Below are 19,761 nucleotides of genomic sequence, written 5' to 3' on the forward strand. Positions count from 1 at the left end.
CTGTGAACGCTGGCCGCTGGTCACACTGCGCCAGCCCATGGACGCGCCCCATCACCCTTACCTGCTGTTGCCACCACTCTCCCACCTGCAGCAGAATTCACAGGACCTCGGCGCCCCCTGTGAAATGATGTCCTGGTGTCTCTTCGGGAAAGCACGACAATGCTAGTCTTCTATCCAGCCCTGTGCGGAGGCTGCTGGGCCCCGTGGGCCCTCATGATTCCTCCTGGGGCGTCCCAGACCTCCTGGACTCAGATCTCCCCATCGTGCCCCGTGCCGCCCTGGGCAGCACGTGCTGGGCCCCGGCATGGACTGGAGTGCTGGAGGCAGTGGGTGGGCTGCTGGACCCTTGAGTCACCGGCTACTGAAGTGGCAGATGACCAGGGGTCCCAGCGATGCTGAGGAAAGCAGGCAGAGCGATGCCAAGGGCTCTGGGCACAGAGACAGACGTGGGTGTGTTTGAATCCCAGCTCTGCCAATAACTTACTGGGTGGGATTTTATAAGCCCCCTGTAACTGTGATTCAAGAAAGCAGGAATCAGGTGCCTCGCTGTAGGGTCGAAGGCACACCGTGCAGAGACAGGGGACTGGGTGAAGCCGACCAAGCAGAGGGCGGTGTTTCTTTACACACACAGCTGGTCTGTGTTTCTTGGTCCCTCTTTTGAGAGAGACTCGGAAGTAAAGAATCTTTCCCTCTCTTCCTAATACTACAAATTGCGTAGGGGCCTCGAGGACCCCGAGAGCTCACCCCTTTTGGGGGTAGCTGGCGCTTGGCTCTGGCTGGTGGGTGTCATGCAGGAACGTGGGCGGGTGCCACCAAGTCCTCTAGTTGTACAAGTGTGTCCCGAAGCACAGGCTTTGTATACGAAATAGCTCAACTTGTATATATCAGTGACCTATTAAAATAAAACCGTTTGACTTGGCCTCAGACCACCTATCAGCAGCCACTCTTAAAGATGTTAGCGTAGACATAAATAATACTGTAATTTTTAAAGTAACCATCCACCCACCCATTCATCCATCTGCCCGCCCATCCATCCATTTATCCATCCATCCATTTACCCACCCAGGCGTTCAGTCTTCCAACCATCCATTCAGTCCACACACCCATATACCATTCATCCTTCCATCTTTGCAAGGGCCCATCTATCCTCCCACCCATCCACCCATCCGTCCATCTTCCCACCCACCTATCCATCCATCTATCCATCCATCTACCCATTCATCCATCAACCATCCATCAACCATCCATTCATTTATTCCTCATCCATCCATCCATCCATCCATCCATCCATCCATCTTTGCAAGGACCCATCTATCCTCCCACCAATCCACCCATCCGTCCTTCCTCCCACCCACCTATCCATCTATCCATCCATCTATCCATCCATCTACCCATTCATCCATCATCCATCCATCAACCATCCATTCATTTATTCCTCATCCATCCACCCATCCATCCATCCATCTGCTCTTCATCATCTGTCTATCCATCCACCCACTTACCTATCCTTCCTGCTTTCCTTTCTTCCTTTTTTCCTGTCGTCCACTCATCCATCCATCTCCCCTTCCTTTCTTCTTTCCTTCCTTCATTCTTCCCCGTTTTCTTCTCATCCACCCACCCATCCATTCATTCATCCATCCACCCATCCATCCACCCATCCATCCACCCATCCATTCATTCACCCATCCATCCACCCATCCATTCATTCATCGCACATCTGCTCAGTGCCGCGGCTATGCTCTCCACACAGAAGGTGGCTCTCCTGCCTTCGAGGACAGCCTGTTTATCTTCGCCCACTGCCTGCTGTGAGTTTAGAGGCCAGGATTTGAACCCTGGAGTTCCTTCACGCCTGTGTTCTTACCACTGCCCACACCTGGGCAGCCCCGTCACAAGTCCTAGGCTCCCTGCGTGTTCTCTGCGCGCGGCTCAGCTCTCACCCTCCCAGCCAGCCTTTGACGTGATCCACAAACACGATTCCCGAGATCTCTGCCAATCCGTCGGTGTGACGCCTGTGTGGCACTACGTGGACCCTTCAGGGGGACAGAAGGAGGAGCCAGCAGGATAAGGGCGCTCGGTCCCACTGGGCTGCATGTTCTGAGGGCCGTCCAAGGGCCAGGCATTACGTCCACTGCCGGGTCCCGTCCTGGTCCTCGTAGGGGTTCCAGGCACAGGGCCCACTGAGCTTCTATACGTAGAGGAGGGCGGTGGGGGGGAGAACTCTGCTCCGATAGGTACCGAGTGCCTGGGACTGCCTCACGGGATGATGGGTACAGGTTGGGTACAGGGGTTGGGATTCACACCCTCCCAGGCTCCCATGGGGGTCAGTACACGCGGAGTTGCTGGGAACGTGCCTGACCCATCACCGGGCTCAGCGTCTGTTACGTCTCCGTCGCTGTCATCACCCACATGGTTCTGGGGGTCCCTCCCAGCTTGGGGGGTGGGCTTGCTTGCACAGGGTGGTGCTGCTGGGTGATGCTGTCCCCTTGTCCAGGGACCCGTCGTAGGCAGGTGGGCGGGGCTAGGAGTCCCTCCGGGTAGTGGCAGCTGTGGACGATTCCCAGAACAGGGCCCTGGTTGCAGCTGCATTCTGGGGGGCTCCGTCTGCCTTCAGCTGGACCAAGAAAGAAGAGGCTGACTGAAGGGCTACTGTCCATAGGTTGTTGGAATTGTTGGGAGGACGGGACCTGAGCCAGAGGGTGCAGGGCGTGGGGCACAGTGGGGAGGGCCCCGCAGTCGTCTGTGACTCAGGTGGGCTGAGCCGTCAGTTTTCCAGACTTCTCCAGGAGCCGGCTGACTTCTCAGCCACTGAATCGTCGGTCCCCTGGGCTCAGAATACCTTGTTTGTTTCCTCCAAGCTCTTTTCCTCACGTGACCAAATTGGATTAAGGAGGCGGAGAGAACAGGGCAAGCGTTTTTAATTATCCCTCGTAATGAAGTCAGTGACAAGCAGGCGAGCCTGCTGTGCATAAAGCCAGGGCCACAGGGGCACCTACTGGCGTCTGGCCAAAGGGCCGTCCATCCTTTCTTTATAACAGGTCACCAAAAGCGTCCAGCTTTCTGGGACAGCGGGACCAGGCCCCAGACTACCTCGCTCCACAGATGATAATTGGAACATCCAGGGCCAGGTTTCCGATGGCCGTGGGTGAAACGTGCTTCTGAATTTCTGCAGAAACATAATTGAGTGTGGCCGGTGCCACTGTCCCCTCCTGAAATGGGCCGCCGATGCAGCAGGGAGACCAGTCCCGTCGCCTCTCAGGATGGGTTGGCCAGGGCCCGGGGGCTTTGCTGCCATGTCACCTGTTCCCAGGAGGGAGCGGAGCGGGATTGTACAGCTGTGCTTGCCGGCCGGGGACTGAGCCTTTCGAGTGTGAGTCCGTCCGTTTTCCATTCGCAGCTCCTGCAACTCCCTTTCCAGAAGGGCCTTTCCTAGCTCATCCCTGAACGGGGAGATTGAGGTTTGTCCTTGGGGTCTGCGCCTAGCCCCTCCCCGGCTCCAGAGGGCCCCCTGGAGGCAGGAGATTCAAGGCTGGGTTGGGGTCCCCAGAGAGCCGGCTCTGCAGCCCTCTCAGCCCGTTTGCTTATCCTGTCCCTCAAGCTCCTTACTTTACGTTTGCCGGGGACTCGTTTGGGTAGCGGTGGCGGCCACGACCGTGAGGCACCACGCTTTCCTGTACCATCAGCTGGTCACCTTCTCGTGGGGTGGATTCACCAGAATTTATGCCAACATTATTGGGGGGTGGAGGTAGCTTTCCTTTACGTGATGGTTAACAAAGGGCCTTGGGGCCTTGAAATAATTTGGCTCTTTATCAAAAATGTATTTATTTATTTAGAGAGTTCATATTTGATCTTCACAGAAATTACACAAATATACATTCATGTGAAAATCGCCCAAATCCCCATCCCTCTGAGATAATCACTGTCTACACTGATATGTCGTATTCCTGGGAGATCGCAACGGGTTGAATAGTGTCCCCTCCAAAACTCACGTCCACCCAGAACCTCCGAATGTAACCTTATTTGGCAGTAAGGTCTTTGCACATTTAATTAGTTCAGTTAAAATTAGGTTGTACTGAATTAAGACGGGCCCTAAATCCATTGGCTGGTGTCTTTATAAGAGAAGAGAGGGGGCTTCAGACACAGAGACATACAGATAGGCACACAGAGAAGATGGGGCAGAGGCTGGAGGGATGCGGCCACAATCCGAGAGACGCTGCAGCCCCCGGAAGCTGGAAGAGGCAGGAAGCCTCCTCCCCCAGAGCCCCCAGAGCCCCCAGAGGGAGCGCGGCCCTGCGGACACCTTGATTTGGGACTTCCGGCCTCCAGAACCGTGGGAGAATCCACTCTTGCTTTTTGGAGCCGCCCACTTCGCGGCAAGTTGAGGCAGCGCCAGGACACGGATTCAGGGATCACACCCATGTTTTAGTTTTACCTCCTCCTCTAACTGGGAGCCGACGAAGACGCCCAGAAATCATCCCACACGAGGCAAACTCCAAGTTGACAGGTGCTGTTTGGATGACACATCTGCCTGTGTCGTGCCCGCCAAGAGGGAGCAGCGTGGGACCCCGCTGGCCCATTAAGAAAGCAGAGAGACGCCGCCAGCTGCACCCCAGGCTCCAGCGTTGCTTCACGTTCATCCCCTTAGGCGGGGAATGTTCCCTGGGGTGGTGGAAGGGTCCGGGGCCCTCAAAGCTCTGGGCACCAGGGCTGTGGGAGGCTCTGGGACCCTTGGTCCAGCCCCGCCCAGCTGCGGCTCTGCAGTCCACTGCCTGAAACAGTCTGGCTCCATCCCACGGGCTCTACAGGGCCTGTCGGACCTGCCAAGGCTCCCTCTGTCCACGCACACCCAACGCCAGGTGCCAGAGGTACTGCAGCTGTGGCCCCCGGGACACGCCCCCCGCCCCCAAGCGTGCCTGAGTCATGGCTCCCACAGCCTCCTGCTTCGCTGGGTCAGGGGACATCAGCTTCATCTTGTGGACAAGGGTCCGGACACCAGCTGGCTCTTGGCCTCGCCAAGGCACCCACCTCCCTGCACCCCATGCTGGACCCCTCCTATTGACACACGTGTCCTGGGTGTGGGTCTCAAGGAAAACACGCCACCCTGCACCCCCCTGAGACCTGGGCTTCACGGAGCGAGGTCCTACCCCGCCGCCATCCTCGAGGGGGACAGCCTCAGTCCTTCCTGCCTTCCACGGTCCTCCCGCCCCCGCCCTGCATCGCCCAGAGCCACGCCCTTAGCCTTCCCTGCACTGCGTTCCCAGGGGGCACCTTCTAAATGATAGCCAGCCACATGCTCCGACACAGAGCAGTGTTTCGTGTCTGGATTGGAGCCCTTGTCTCCTCTGCAGACCACCCCCCAGGTCTCCCCCCGGGTCAGCGGACCCTGCAGATTCCTGCTCCCCAGCATGCAGAATGGCCTGTAGGGTCTTGCTTTTAAAAGGAACTGTGTTTTATTACATTCAGGAGTGTAGGAACTGGCACATAATGTCTGGTAGAGCTCCCTGGGTCGGTGGTTTTTATTAATTGATCACATTGTATTGTAATTATCTGTTTAGGAGTCCACCTCTCCACCAGACTATGGGGGCCATGGGGGATCTGACCCTTGCACCCACTCAGTATTATCAGGGGAGCTGAGCCTCACCCTCTGGTCCAACTGGCCCCAAAGCTCTTAATGACTCTGTTCTTTCTCTCTCGGGTATTAGAAAATCAGTGTTGCCAGCCTCTAATAGTCATGGTGAGATCTGGCTGTGAGTAACCAGTTAATTCCAAATTTTTCAAAAGTTTGTCTTTCCAATAAAATTTCAGCTAGGTGTTCCGGCCCTGGGGCAGCGTTCCGTGGTGTCTGAGGCCCAGGTCCTTCTATCTCATGGCTCCGCTCTATGTGGACTTCCTTCCCAATTTCCCTCATAGTCCAAGGTGGCTGCTTCAGCTCTGCCCATCACATCATCATTCTTTTTTTTTTAAATTTTTTTGTTTTGTTTTTTAAAAAATTTTATTTATTTATTTATTTATTTATTTATGGCTGTGTTGGGTCTTCGTTTCTGTACGAGGGCTTTCTCCAGTTGCGGCAAGCGGTGGCCACTCTTCGTTGCGGTGCACGGGCCTCTCACTATCGCGGCCTCTCTTGTTGTGGAGCACAGGCTCCAGACACGCAGGCTCAGTAGTTGTGGCTCACGGGCCTAGTTGCTCCGCGGCATGTGGGATCCTCCCAGACCAGGGCTCGAACCCGTGTCCCCTGCATTGGCAGGCAGATTCTCAACCACTGCACCACCAGGGAAGCCCCCACATAATCATTCTAATCAGCCAGAAGGAAAAAGGAGTAGGAGGCAGGCATGTCCCCACCCTGTAAGGATACTTCTCCTAAATGGCAACATTGCTTTCATTTGCATCTTGTTGGCTAGGACCTTACCACACGGCTCCCTCCTAGAAGGGAAATGCCATCTTCTTTCTGGGTGACCCGGTGACCAGCTGAAGGGCCAGGTTCTGTTACAGAAGAAGATAGAAGGATAGAAAGGGGGGACAGGCAGGAGCCCGAGCCACGCCAGACCTTTCTTTTGCCTTTATTGAGGCAATCTTCTCCAGAGGAAGGTCTGTCCTTTCCCCGTGAGGCTCTGGGGTTTGGATCTAAGGGTTGGAGAGGAAGGGCTTGGTGGAATGGACAATTTGGAGACCTGGGCGTGATTGGGAGGGTCCGGTAATTCTGCTCGGGGGCTGACAGTCCCTTGCGGGCTGGGTCCCGCCCTCCCTCCCCGAGCCTCTTGGAGGGCCAGAGCCACAGTTGTGCGTCTTCAGGGCACAGATAGTCCCATTCTTGTTACCTCGCTCTGAGCCGGGGCACGCAGCGGCAGTGTGCCCACATTACAGGAGGATACGCTTGGGCTTGGGGACCCCTGTCCAGAGACGAGTTGAGGGGCCGGCCCCGCGGGTCCTCCTCCTTAACCTCCCCACAATCTCGACGGCCTGTCGGGTCCTTCTGGGCGGCGCCCTGAACCCCCAGCTGTGATCCGCGTTAACCCGCCTGAGCTGCAGGCACAGTTACATCCCAGGCCGGGGGCACTCGGAGCCGGGGTCCTGCAGAACCACCAGGAGCAGCCAGGACACACGTTCCTCAGCAGAGACGGCTTCCACGGGTGCCTGAGGCTTCTTCAGCAGCTCTGGGCACTGCCTGGGGGAGCAGGAGGGAACGGGGTAAACCACCCGCGCCTACCCCCGCTGAATGCAGGCTTCTCATTCAGGGAAACTTCAGTGAAAACCTCTGCTCCTTGTGGGCGTGAGGCTGGCCAGTGCCAGGGTGGGGCTTGGAGCAGACATGTCCAGGGCCAAGTCCCAGGTGGAGCTGTGTGACCTTGTGCATGTCGCTTGACCTCTCTGAGTCCCCTCCGGCCATCTGAGTATCGACCTCCTGACACTGTTGTGAAGATTCAAGGGAATCGGGGAGGAAATTCTGACCCCTGCTACAACATGAACGAAACTGGAGGACATGCTGAGTGAGGCGGGCCAGTCACAGAAGGACAAATCCTGCCCGATTCCACTCGTAGGAGGACCTAGAGTCCTCAACCCAGAGAGACAGAAAGTAGAAGGTGGGACCAGGGCTGGGGAGGGGGTGGGGGGTTAGTGCTGAATGAGGACAGAGTGTCCGTTTGGGAAGATGGAGAAGTTCTCGAGATGGATGGTGGGGATGGCTGCACAACAGTGTGAATGTACTTAATGCCACTGGCCTGGACACTTAGAAATGGTAAAAAAACAAATTTTTTTTTTTTTTTTTGGCCATGCCGCGCAGCTTGCGGGATCTCAGTTCCCCCACCAGGGATTGAACCTGGGCCACAGCAGTGAAAGCGCCAAATCCTAACCACTAGGCCACCAGGGGACTCCCAGAAATAGTCAATTTTATGTTGTGTGTATTTGACCATCATTAAAAATAATTTTTCGAAAAAGGAGATAAGGTAATGAAATATTTACTTCAATCATCAGCACGAACACTGGATAAATGGCGGCTGTCAGTGGATTTGACCTGACGCTCCTGTTGCCTATTTGTTGCTTTGTTTGCCCTGTGACTGCATAGATGCCACAAGAAGAACTCTCAAAGGGAGAAAAGCGCCAGGAATAGCTGACGTGTGTGTCAGCCCGTTTCATCCTCACTCGAGCACTTGCGTTTCCCACTTGGAGGAGGGGGAAACCGAGGCCTGGAGGTGAGGTCGCCTGCCCGGCGCTGCCTCGGGTGGATGTGGGGTTTGGCCCCAGCCAGGCCCCTCATGCCTTGGCCAGGCCTGCCTCGGCCGCCAGCCCCGACGGAGGGGACGGCCTTACTGTCCTCGCCGACCCCGTCTGCCGTCCCAGGGGGCGTGCCCGGCCTGCTCCCCGCCCCGAGCGCTCGGCCCAGCCTGTTTGCAGCACTGACCGTGACCTGGGCGCCCTAGCCACCCGTGCTCGCGACTCAGGCCTCCCGGGATATAAACCCCCGAGCAGAGCCACCGGGCCAGAAGGCGCTGGTCCTTAGCGTCACATACTTGTTTGATCCCTGGTGGTCTCCACAGGGGCTGGGGTCAGGCTCGCCCCATGGGATGAGTCGGGGGCTCTGATTCTGAATGTGAGAGCGATCGTACCCCGGGTGCACCGTGGGAAGCTTGTGTCTCGGTGGCCTGCCGCCTGTGCCCTGATCACATGTGCAGAGTCCTGGGTTCTAGTGAGTTCCCAGCTGTTCTGCAAGAACACACGGGTCTGGGGCGGAATCCCGTTGGAAACACTGCCTGCTTTGTACCCTTCCTGGACCCTCGGGACGCACTTTAGAACGTTAAAGGCCCTGGTGGGTCCTGCAGTAAAGATGCTCCCTGACTTTGTTTGACCTGATGTTTCCCAGACTCGACTGTGGAACCTGTTTTGCACCATCTGCCCCCAGGGTCCCCAGGGTCCCGTGGAACTCACTTTGGGAAAGCCGCACTGAGTCAACACCAAGGCCGCCGTGTGACTGCGCTGGGCCTGGTGGGGTGCTCGGGGGTGGGCTGGGGGTGCCTGCTTCCCCCTGCGGGGGTGCTCAGAGAGGGAGCAGCTGTCATTCAAGCCCCCCAGCCCCCAGATTCCCGGCGGCTCACAGCAGCTCCTTTTACCCGTACCTTAAGACACATTTCTATAAAACAATCACTAGTCGCGGCGTTTAAAATCAGATTTCATGTAGAAATCCAGGGTGCCGGCTTCTTTTTTAGGAAGTCGTAATAATACTGCCGTAGCTAAGAGACTCGGGGAGAAACGGTGTCCTGGGAGAGGCCCCTCCTACTGCTTCGTGGGCTGTAAAATGAAGAGCCACGGGCTGCACGCTCTTTCCAGCAGCTGAAAGTGGACGCACAGCCTCCTGCACCCGGGCCCTGCCAGGCCTGCTAGAGCCGCAAGGAAGCCATGCCCCACGCTGGCCGGTTCCCCCCCGCCCAGCGCCCCCTGAGTCCCGCCCTCACCTTTGGTCCACACCTTCCCAGGTGACCCACTCTGAGGCCAGATTACGAGGATGCAGGGGGTGGCAGAGCCGAGTCGGTTCCTTTTTTTTTTTTTTAAAGATTTTTTTTTGATGCGGACCATTTTTAAAGTCTTTATTGAATTTGTTACAATATTACCTCTGTTTATATTTCGTTTTTTTGGCCGCAAGTCATGTGGGATCTTAGCTCCCCGACCAGGGCTCGAACCCGCACCCCCTGCGTTGGAAGGCGACGTCTTCACCCCTGGACCACCAGGGAAGGGAAGTCCCCGAGTCAGTTCATTTATCCGAAGACCCCGGGCGCGTTCAGATGGCTCAGACGCTGCATCTGTGAACCCGAGCCCTGGGCTGAATTAATGGGGGGCCGAGGGTGGGGACTGAGCCGCTTGGTAGAGCAAGAACAGGTGTGGCGGCGGCCACGGGCAGAGACACGCTCGGGCAGGGTGTTTTTCTAGAGGAATCTGAAGTTAATTGAAGATGCCTGTGTCGGGTGGGGTGAGGGGCAGTCCCCTCCTCGGCGCGTGATCTGGAAGCCAGGCACGCCCCACATTTTTAACACCGACAGCAGATTCTGGGGTGGACGGCTGTGCTTCCTGGCATTGCTTTCTTGCTTAAGAACACAGAGCAGAGGCGCTGCCCTGAGCGACAAGGCTGCGTTGGGGGACCCCGTCATCAGGGTGGTGTTGGCGGAGGGGAGGACATCCCATTCCAGCTGCCAGAGGAGCCCTGACTCCACGGGACGGCTCATGAGACCTAAAGCAGAGGCCGGTGTCTCAGTCTCCCCGAGGCCCACATAAACCCTGTGTGGGGTGGAGGCCCCCTCCTGCGTCAGCCTGCACCCCTCACCCATGAAGCAAAGGGCTCAGCCGTCTTGTTCCAGGGCCCCGCTGGCCCTGCTGAGGTCACACCTCTCCTCAGAGCGGAGAAGGAGGCCCGGCCCCCTGGCGCAGTTCTCTTTTGCAAACTCAGACAAATTCCCAAATCCCATCGTGTGCCCAGGGCACATCCTCTGCACCAGGAAATGCACCAAAGGCTCCATGTTTGGATCAACCCATTCGGTGCCCACGGCACCCACTGCGGGTAGGTCCTCCTGGCACTGGAGTGCGTGAGGGTTTAAATGAGAGCAGACCCCGGGCCTTGGCTTGCATCTCAGCTCTGTGACCTTGGGCGGGTTACTGACCCTCTCTGAGCTCAAGTTGCGTCCTTGGTATCAGTGGGATAGTATTACTCCTTGTGGCTTTGGTGCTGAGATTAGGCACGCACAGTGCTGAAGCAGGGCTGGGACCTTGTCAGCAGCGGGTCAGTGTCAGCCAGCGTCATCGTCACCATTGTTGTTATTATTGTTAATTCACAGATGAGCAGCCTGAGACCCTGAGGGCTCAGATGTCTCCCCCAGGAAGCCCACCGAAGGGTAGCGCCGTCCTTTTCTGCCCAGATAGATAGGTCCCTCCCCCACTTTCTGTCCCTGACTTAGCACGGGGCTGCCGTCCTCCCAAAGGCACGTCCCAGACCCTCCAATCCCCCTCCCTGCCTCTCCACTTTGCAAAAGACACGCAACCCAATTCCGGTCTCAGGGTTGCTGTGCACCCAGACGGTATCCTGGGCTCCTGGCCGCTGCCCTAGGCCACCTTTTTCCCGGGGGGGAGACGGGGACCATCTGTGCGCTTTCCTGCCCACTGCGCGTTGCTTGCAGTCCGATTGCAGGAAGCGCGGGGTCAAGCGCTGGCGAGATCAGTCCAGCACCACCTCGAGCTGCATCTATTTTCAGACCGCGCTGCAAACTAGTTGGAAACGCACTGTCTTTTGCTCCTTTGTTCTGGTCCCTTGTTTTCCATCTCTCTGTAATTATGGGAAATGTGTGTTCATTCACTCAGGGCCACCTGTTTGATTCTTAATCTCATTGGGCGTCTCTCTCTCCTTCATCACATATGTCCTGTTTCTAATGGGATCTCAGTTTCATCAGCTTCTTCCAAATCCTGCCTCAGACTCCTGGGAACAGTCTGTGCGAATGACATGGGGGCGTCATAACCTGCATCTCCCATCGCTCCGCCTGTGCCCTTGGGGCCATGACAGCCTCCTGCCCTGGGTGCCCGCTCCAGTAAGGCCGGTGTCATCAGCTCGGTCTGTGCTGATAGGCAGACCCCGGGGAAGTTCATGAAGCCAAACAGGAGAAGCTTCATGGACTTGCCTGGTGACCTGGAGGGGCTGGTTGTTACCACAGCCCACTCCTCTGCTGGAAGGAGAAACCCTCTGGTGGTGGTGTGCCCCTCAGAGTGGAATCATATCCCCTCTAATAAGCCACTCCAGGTACGAGTGCTCTTATTAGCACGCTGATATTCTTGCTTTTCTCAATTTACCGTTGCCTGGTTGAGACACATTTTCTGTTTCTCACTCCAGAAATGAATTTTTTTTTTTCTTTTAAGAGAAAATTTGGTTCCAATTGCCCATTTGTATAAACTGGTATAACTCTTTGGGGAAAGCAATTTACCAAAAGTGTATCCAGAGCCATAGAGACATTCAGCCCTTTCGGCCTGGCAATTCCGCTCGCTCCTGGGAATAGAGTCCGAGGAAGTGACTTGAAAGAGGAAGGGGGGGCTACGCGCGTGAAGATGTTCTCGGCAGCGTTGTTTATAAAAGCGAGAAGCCAAAAACCATCTCAGCCTGACTCTAAGGAATTTGCCATGTTGACTCACCAGGTGTTCTGTGACGTGGAGCTGGATGACCCACACTGCTGGGACACTAGGTGGTACTTTAAAGGGCAGAATGCAGAACCCCGTCCACCTCCACAGCTGTTCCGGGTGTGTCTGAATCCTAGGAAGTGGGCAGGTCTGTGCCACACTGGAAAATGTGCATGGCGTTTTAAACAGTATTTGTCTCAGCTGAATCACTTTGTGATACAGCAGAAACTAACACACCATTGTAAAGCAATTCTACTCCAAGAAAGATGTTAAAAACAAAAAAAAACAATATTCTTCTCGAAGATGTGGCTATCTGTGGAGGGGTAGACTCGGAGTTTAGGGAGCGAAATTGCGTGACCGTTTCGGGCAGAAACAGAACAGCCTGGTGGTGACTGAACAGCTGGAGTTCTGCCCAAGGGAGTGCTCTGCTGACCCCATTAGGAAAATGGGGCATTTGCTGGATTTTTTTTTTTTTTAAAGCAGAGTATTCATGAGCTGAACTGATGCCGTGGAGGACGGGTTAGTCAGGATGATGGTGCTGGAGGTTCTTTCTGTCCTGAGACGTGGAGGAAAGCCGGCCGGGCTGGGCGTAGAGGGGGCACTGAACAGCTGGGGGTGCTCCCCCAGCACATACCTGGGGAGTGACGGGGGGCTGCAAAGACTTCATGGCCCCTCCCAGGGAAGGCTGAGGGGTCTTTGGGGAAGGATTCACTGAGGCCCAATCTCCCAGCCCTGGAGGAAGATGAGGGTGGTACAGACACTCATCCAAGGAGGTGGAATTTAGAGACCGAACGTGGAAGCACAGGGACATGTGTATGCAGTCCCCTGGTTCCCAGCCCAGGCCTGAAGGACAGTGCTCCGGGAAGTGTGGCATGGAGGGACCTTGCCCGCCTCTTGGGCCTCTGGGCAGTGGGAGCCCTGCTCGCTGACCCCTGAGCCTTACAGCGAAGCTTCCTTCAGCTTTGAGACAGGGCTTGGCTTCTTCCCTGAGCATGAAGTGAGCCCCTGCCTCCCAGGAGGAGCCGGGTCCCAGGATGCAGAGAATCCTGGACTCAGGTCAGCAAGGCATGCAGAGGTGCCCACGGCCGAAGGGCCCGGGGGTGCAGGGCTGCGGACCCCTCCCCTCCCCCCACTTCTCTCCCACTGAAGGGGCCTCTGAAAGGCCATGTGCCAAGGACGCCACCGGAGCCCCACTTATAGGCTCAGAGAGGTCATTCAGCCTGGCTGTGGTCGCACAGCTAAACCTCAGCACAGATGCAACCAGGACTGGAGGATGGCAGGGCCCTTGCAGTAGCCACTGTGGCCCTAGGGCTCTGTGGCCCACATCTTGACCACCTCGGGGCCGCCCACGGTGTCTCTGGGAGCCGGCCCGGGCTGCCCCAAAGGGAAAAGGTGCTTCCTCCCCCAGAATGGCTTTCTCTTTCCAGCTTGTGTGTTGGCCCCAAATCAAGGGAAGGCAAAACTATCTTCTAATTTAAAAAGAGTGAGTGATTTGAAAGTCTTTTCAGACATAATGAGATGTTGGATGCGTACAAGGCTTTGGGAGTCCCCCAGGGCTACACGGGCGTCACCTGAAGCCTCGCTGTCCCGCTGTGGTCTGGCAGCAGTGGTGGCCCTGGCAGGCAGCGGGGCACCTGAGAGAGACAGACAAGGTCCCCCCATCCTGAAGGAGCCCCGAGTGAATGGGGGGACACACAGAAGGTGGCCAAGTCCCACGGGGATGGCACCCTGCCAGGAAATAGGGCTGTGGTTGCAGGTGGACCACTTGATAGGGCAGGGGGTGGTCCCCTCTGGGACTGAAGGATGGGGTGCAATGGGCTCCAGGGACAGCTGCCCAGGCTGTGGCAGCCACTGAGACTTGACGTAGATGGGTGTTTCGGCTGGACACCCCGGACAAAGTAGGAAACAGCACAGGAGAGACAGATAGACGCCCCCCCAACCCTCCCACCCCCGCCAGGCCCCTCATCCTGCAGGAGCTGGCTCGCCCAGTGAGTGAGGAGGACAGGCAGAGGGGCTGGTGACATCTCGGGGGCTGGTGCAAGCACCCAGGTCAGGGCTGAAATTCCAGGCCCTTCTGGGACATCGAATTGCAGGGCTTGGGTTCAGTATCAGCTGCTGGGTCAGGGATGGGGCTAAGGGCAGATCCCCCCATGGCCAGGCTGTGTGACCTCAGGCAGGTTACTGAAGTGCTCTGGGCCTCAAGGGTCCTCCAGTGCATAACAGGGAGGAGTCACCACTTGGCACGGTCGTGGGGAGAAGGGACAGATATGAGACACGCGTAGCAGTCATTGTCTACTGCTTCCACTTTTGCTGTTGTGGTGATTGTTGTCTTATTTCTGGATCCCACATCTTTTCTACGTTTCTGCAAGAGAGCAGAGCAAGCTAAGGTGTCTCTGGGGCCCCAGTGAAATCCATCAAGTCCCTCTGACCTGGGGAGGCCTGACCTGAGTCTCAGAGGTACCCCAGGGCCCAGGTGGCCAAGTGGGACCCTGCCCAGCAGCCCTGAAGATCCTGTGGTTCTGTCCTCGGCCTGCCGGGGTCGGGGGGGCCCATGGCCTGCAGGATCCAGCCCCCTGTGTGGCTGCCCAGCTCCCCCGAAATCGCGCCACTCAGCTCCAAGAACCCTCTCTCCTCTTGGAGAAGGATGCTTCACGGAGCTGACAGGGTCCTCGGGTTTGCCAGCCAGAAGGACGTTTAGTGGGCATTCTACTTGACCCCTTATTTGACATATGGGGAAACTGAGGCCCAGGGGAGGCGGGACCCACAGCCAAGCAGAGGTGGGATCAGGACACACACAGGTGAGTCAGTTGACTTCCCTGTTCAGCATCACCTGCCCCCCAGGTGAGCCCCCTGCCCTCCCCCCGCAGGGTCTACCCCACTCCGTCCTGTCCAGCGGTCGGGACACCACTGGCTGGCTTTGGCGTTGAGGTGGAGGTGGAAGTGAGGCCAGCGCTGCCCCGGAGTGAAGGGCACGGGGTTGAGTGAGTTCTGGCACCGCTTGAGCCTCAATCTTCACGTCCGTAAAGTGGGCATGAAAGGACCCACCTCACCTGGCTGTTGAGAGAACGGAACGTGTGACAGGCCGGGCCCTGGGCTGCGCTGGGTGCGCGTTCAGAGTCGGGGGCTACAGTGATGATGTGGGTATTCATGTTGGAGAAACGACCACCGCCTCAGCCCTCAGAGCCCTCCCCCTGCTCATCCCAAATTGCTCATGGGAGGCAGCCGCCGTCTGCATCTCTTCACCTTACTTTCCGAGGCCACGGCCCACTGGCTGGCCCACCGGGGTCTTCTCTCCCCTCCTGCCCCTCGTGGTTGGGTTCTGCCTGGACTTGGGGTTTGCCTGATGGTGGCACCTGATCGAGCTCTGCTGCCAGCTCGGCCCGGGAAGGAATTCATTTGAAGGTGAAATCAGTCACCGAGGCTTAATTAGTTCCCAGAATACGAACCTGCCTTAGGACGTGCTAGCGAGGGCATGACCCCAGGTGGGACCGACCCGGGGACCCTCGCGGCGCTCACTCAGGGCTGCCACGAGCACCTTATTCTCCGGGCTTCCCAGCACCTGTATAGGTTTCGGTCCGCCAACACTTTCATCTAAAAGGTGGGGGCCCGAAATCTTCAAAGGCTGGATTCTTGTGTTGAAATAAACCTCCCCAGTGTCCGTGATCCTTCCCGCCAGGCTGCAAGGGTACCCATGGTGCCAGGAACAACTGCATGTCTTGGCTTCCACGGTCAGTGGTCAAGACACACCCAGGCTTCCTCACTCCGGCCTGTCTCTGCTTTGATACACTCACCATCTCCCCAACGGACATACCTGCTGCCTCTAGACACAGAGATCGGGGACTCACTGCCACGTACTGTGTGTGCATGCAGGTGGGCAGTTGGGGAGATGCTTATTTGCTTAATATATGTTTATGAACCCATGACTTCTACCTTCCAATCATGTCAGAGCAGCTCAGGTCGGACGAACCCTCCTGCTGATAACAATGACAAACTTGAGACAAAATATATAAAAATAGCAACAACTGCTTTTAGCCATTGATAGGTAACTGAAAGCAGATGGAACCAGAGGGGCCAGGACCCTTGACAGAAGGGGAGTCCTCCAGGTGAGACCCACGTGAATGAGGGGGTTCCCTGATAGAAAGTGAGTTTCTCTGGTTTGAGGATCCAGCGGTTGGAGGTCAGGGTCAGGGCCACCTGAGTGGCTGGAAATGGGGGGGGGGGGGCGGGGGGGATGCTGGAAAGTGGATAGCCCCCAAATCTGCACATAAATCCCCCTCAAATCCTTGACTGGCTTCTGAACTGTCATGTGCAAAATGAGAGTCCAAGGGTCCCAGTGGAACACAGTAGCTTAAAGCTCAACGAGCCAAGGGGAGACAATGTGGAGTTGAGTTCTGTCTCATTTGAGGAGTTTGTTTCTGCCAGAGCCCAAGAAGGGCCCCAGAAGTCAGGACATCCCATAAGGACCACACCAACAGAGATTTCCCCAAAAAGCCTAAAAGCCATGCTTTCACAGGACAAAGTGTTCTGCTGATAATTTTACTCCCTGCCAGAGGAACTCAACACTCTTCAGAGGAAGATAACAAGACCCAGAGTCTCTACAACTTATCAAACACAATGGCTGATATAGAATAAAAAATGACTAGACAAGCAAAGAAGCAGGAAAGCGTGACATGTAATCAAAGGAAACCTCAATTAACAGAAGCAGACCCAGAGACAACCCAGATGTTAATAGGCAGACAAGGACCTAAAATAACTGGAACATGTATTTATAAGCTCCCACTTGGTGCCAGGTCTTGCGTTGTATCCTGTGTAAAGCCCCTCCCCCACCCATGCCTTCCAGAAGGTTCCAGCTGTGGGGTGGAGGTGTTCATGGTGGGAAGAGTTGTAGAAACAGATATTTCATGTAGTGAGACAAACACAGTGAAAGCCTCAATGACAAAGTCCAGGATGTGAGGTAGGAAAGTGCCATTCTTTCATTTATTCATTTATCGAATCAAGGTAGAAAAGCACAGCTATCTTGTGGGAGGCTGAGCTGTGTTCTGGTGATGAAGTGGTGAATAAGACAGACGCAGTCCCTATGGATAAAATACGATAATATAAGCAAACTCACAAATGGTGTGATTTCAGTTTTTGAGAAGTGCAACGAAGGAAAAGTAACAAGGGGCTAAGAGAGAGAATAAGAGGGTTGCCTTTTTGGAAAGAATGGTCAAGGAACACCTCTGGGATGAGGCGACCTCGAGAGTGAGTGCTGAAGGATGGGAGTTAGAGAAGCCAGCTCGAGGGGAGGGTAAAGGAGTCCATGTGGGGGGCACAGCAGAGGTGAGGCCCAGAGGGGTGTTCAGGGCACCGAGAGGGGCTGGCAGGGGCCTGTGGGGGAGGGGCGGTGTGGAGGAGCTGGGGTAGTGGAGGTGATGGCATGAGGAGCCCTGGGGGCCTGTAAGGGAGAGCGACACAGCCTGCCACATGTGGTGTCTTTGAAGTTCAGGCAGCTCTAACAAAACACCACAGACAGGGCACGTTAAACAACAGACATTGATCTCTCACAGTCCTGGAGGCTGGACGTCCAAGATCAAGGTGTCTACCAGTTCAGGTCCCAGTGAGGCCCCGCCTCCTGGTTTGCAGATGGTGCCTTCTCTCTGTGTCCTCATGTGGCAGAGAGAGATGTGTCTCCCTGCCTCTTCTTATAAGGGCACTAATCCCATCATGGGGCCCCACCCTCATGACCTAATCACCTCCCAAAGGCCCCACCTCCCAATACCATCCCACTGGGAGTCAGGGCTTCAGCCTATGAATTTGGGGGAGATAACCTTCTGTCTCTAGCATGCGGTCACTCTAGCTACCCTCCAGCCAGCTCAGGGGCTGCCTTTCCACAAATCACTCTGTGTGTCCTGAGACATGTGGGCGTCCGTGGCTACAGAGGTTCACTCTGTGGGGTCCTGGCACCTGCAGTGCAGTCCCCAGTGTCCAGGCACCCAGAAGGCTTCCAGAAGAGGTGTCCATGTCTGGCCTTGGGGGTTGAGGGCGGTTCCGTTGAGCCGTTGGACAGGGTGGGCACTGGTGACTTGTCTCAGCGCCCTGAGCCTCAGTTTCCCCTGTGGGAAGTCCAGATGTCCTCCATCGCTGGGCTCTCAGAAGGGCCACCCAGGGTGGCTCTTGCTTTCTTTATTAAGCCACAGCGCTGCCACTTGCCCCACCCCACCAGGGGAGAGCGTTTGCCCGGCATGCAGTGTCTCTGCGGGACTCCGGGGCACAGGCTGAAGCTGCACGGAGGGAGGGGCAAAGGCAGGGTTTGGAGTCTGCGGTCCTTCCAGAATGCACCTTGGGGACCCTCATCCTCTGTGTGGTCAGCCCCAGTTCAACCCTCCAAAGCCCCTCTCCCTGTCTCTGCTCTGACCTTGGTCTTGACTCTAAAGCACTGCGTCAGGACTGGTGGGTAGCCCCTGCCGGAGCCCCCGACTCCTGCTACCATCAGCAGGGAGCCTGACCGCCCTGGGGAGAGACCCCCACCCCGGGGGGTGTTCTGAAGCCCCCTCATCGGTGCCCTTTACCCGATTATCCAGGGGCCTCAATGGGTCCTCCAGGAGCAAAGCTTCCCTCTGTGGCCCCAGCTGACGGGAACGTTACAAATCCTGCAGACACCTACATCTTTGTTCAAAGATAACCCCGCATTATTGCTGAGACGCCTTTTTATATCTCCTGTTATTTATAAAAGTATGATTCATTTAACAATTATTGTGAGATGGGGAAATGTTGCCTACTAATATTAAAATTGCAGTTATCTAAAGCAACGCAGAAAGGAAGCAAGGTCTGCTATTTTGGATCAGATGGGGAGTAGGCAGGAAGAATCCGGGTCTAGCCCACAGCCCCCCAGGACCTGCTGCCTCCCTGGTCCTGGCTTGGTGAGCTGGGCGAGGCTCTCGCACACACAGTTTCCTTTTCAGATATTGGTTTTTGCTTCTGTAAGATAAAGTGGAGGGCGGGGCTGGTGGGCCACTGAGACCCTCTGGAGTTTCGTTTCCTCTTTCCAGTTCCCCATGGGACTCCTGTCTGTCGAGAGGCTATAGCCGCCTCCGCAAGTTTGCATTAAGGCAGAGATAGACTCAGGGACTCTCCTGCTTACCCAGCCCCTGTCTCCATCCCAGCCAGCTCTCCCTTCTCCACCCACCCCCACAAACAGGAGGCGGGGCCTGAGTGAATCCCCAGGCTGCTTGGAAAGAGAAGGGAAACAGCCACTATCTCTGGGATTTCAGGGCCTTGGAGACATTCACATCCCAGCCCCAGCCCCAGCCCCAGCCCCGCCAGCTGGTCAGCCAGGGTCTTATTGAAGAGATCCCTCTGGCTGCTGATGAAGAAAAGGAAGGTCCCAAAGGATTTTGGTGGCTCTCAGAGTGCCAAGGGGGCCAGAGAGCCAGGCTTGGGAGCTGTGTGGCCAGCCTGGTAACCAGCCCACGTGTGGCTGCTGCACGGAGCCGGCGCCGCCCTGAGCCGGGTCCACGCCCACTGGCCCCGTGGCGTTGCTCCTCCTGAACCAGAGCCTTGGCCGTGCCTCGGGTCGCCGGGAGCCCCGGCAGCAGCGCAAAAGCTGAAAGAATGAGCCCCAGCTCCCCCGACCCCCAGACAGGC

At 56.4% G+C, this 19,761-nt stretch overlaps 1 protein-coding gene across 1 annotated transcript in view; it reads left to right on the forward strand.

The window, feature by feature from the left end:
* SHANK2 (SH3 and multiple ankyrin repeat domains 2) overlaps positions 1 to 19,761 on the forward strand; it is a 478,101-nt gene that overhangs the window by 237,903 nt on the left and 220,437 nt on the right. The gene's annotated exons all lie outside the window — the stretch shown is intronic.

This window comes from Balaenoptera borealis (assembly GCF_965194805.1).
Source record: "Balaenoptera borealis genome assembly, chromosome: 11".
In the NCBI taxonomy this organism is placed as follows: domain Eukaryota; kingdom Metazoa; phylum Chordata; class Mammalia; order Artiodactyla; family Balaenopteridae; genus Balaenoptera; species Balaenoptera borealis.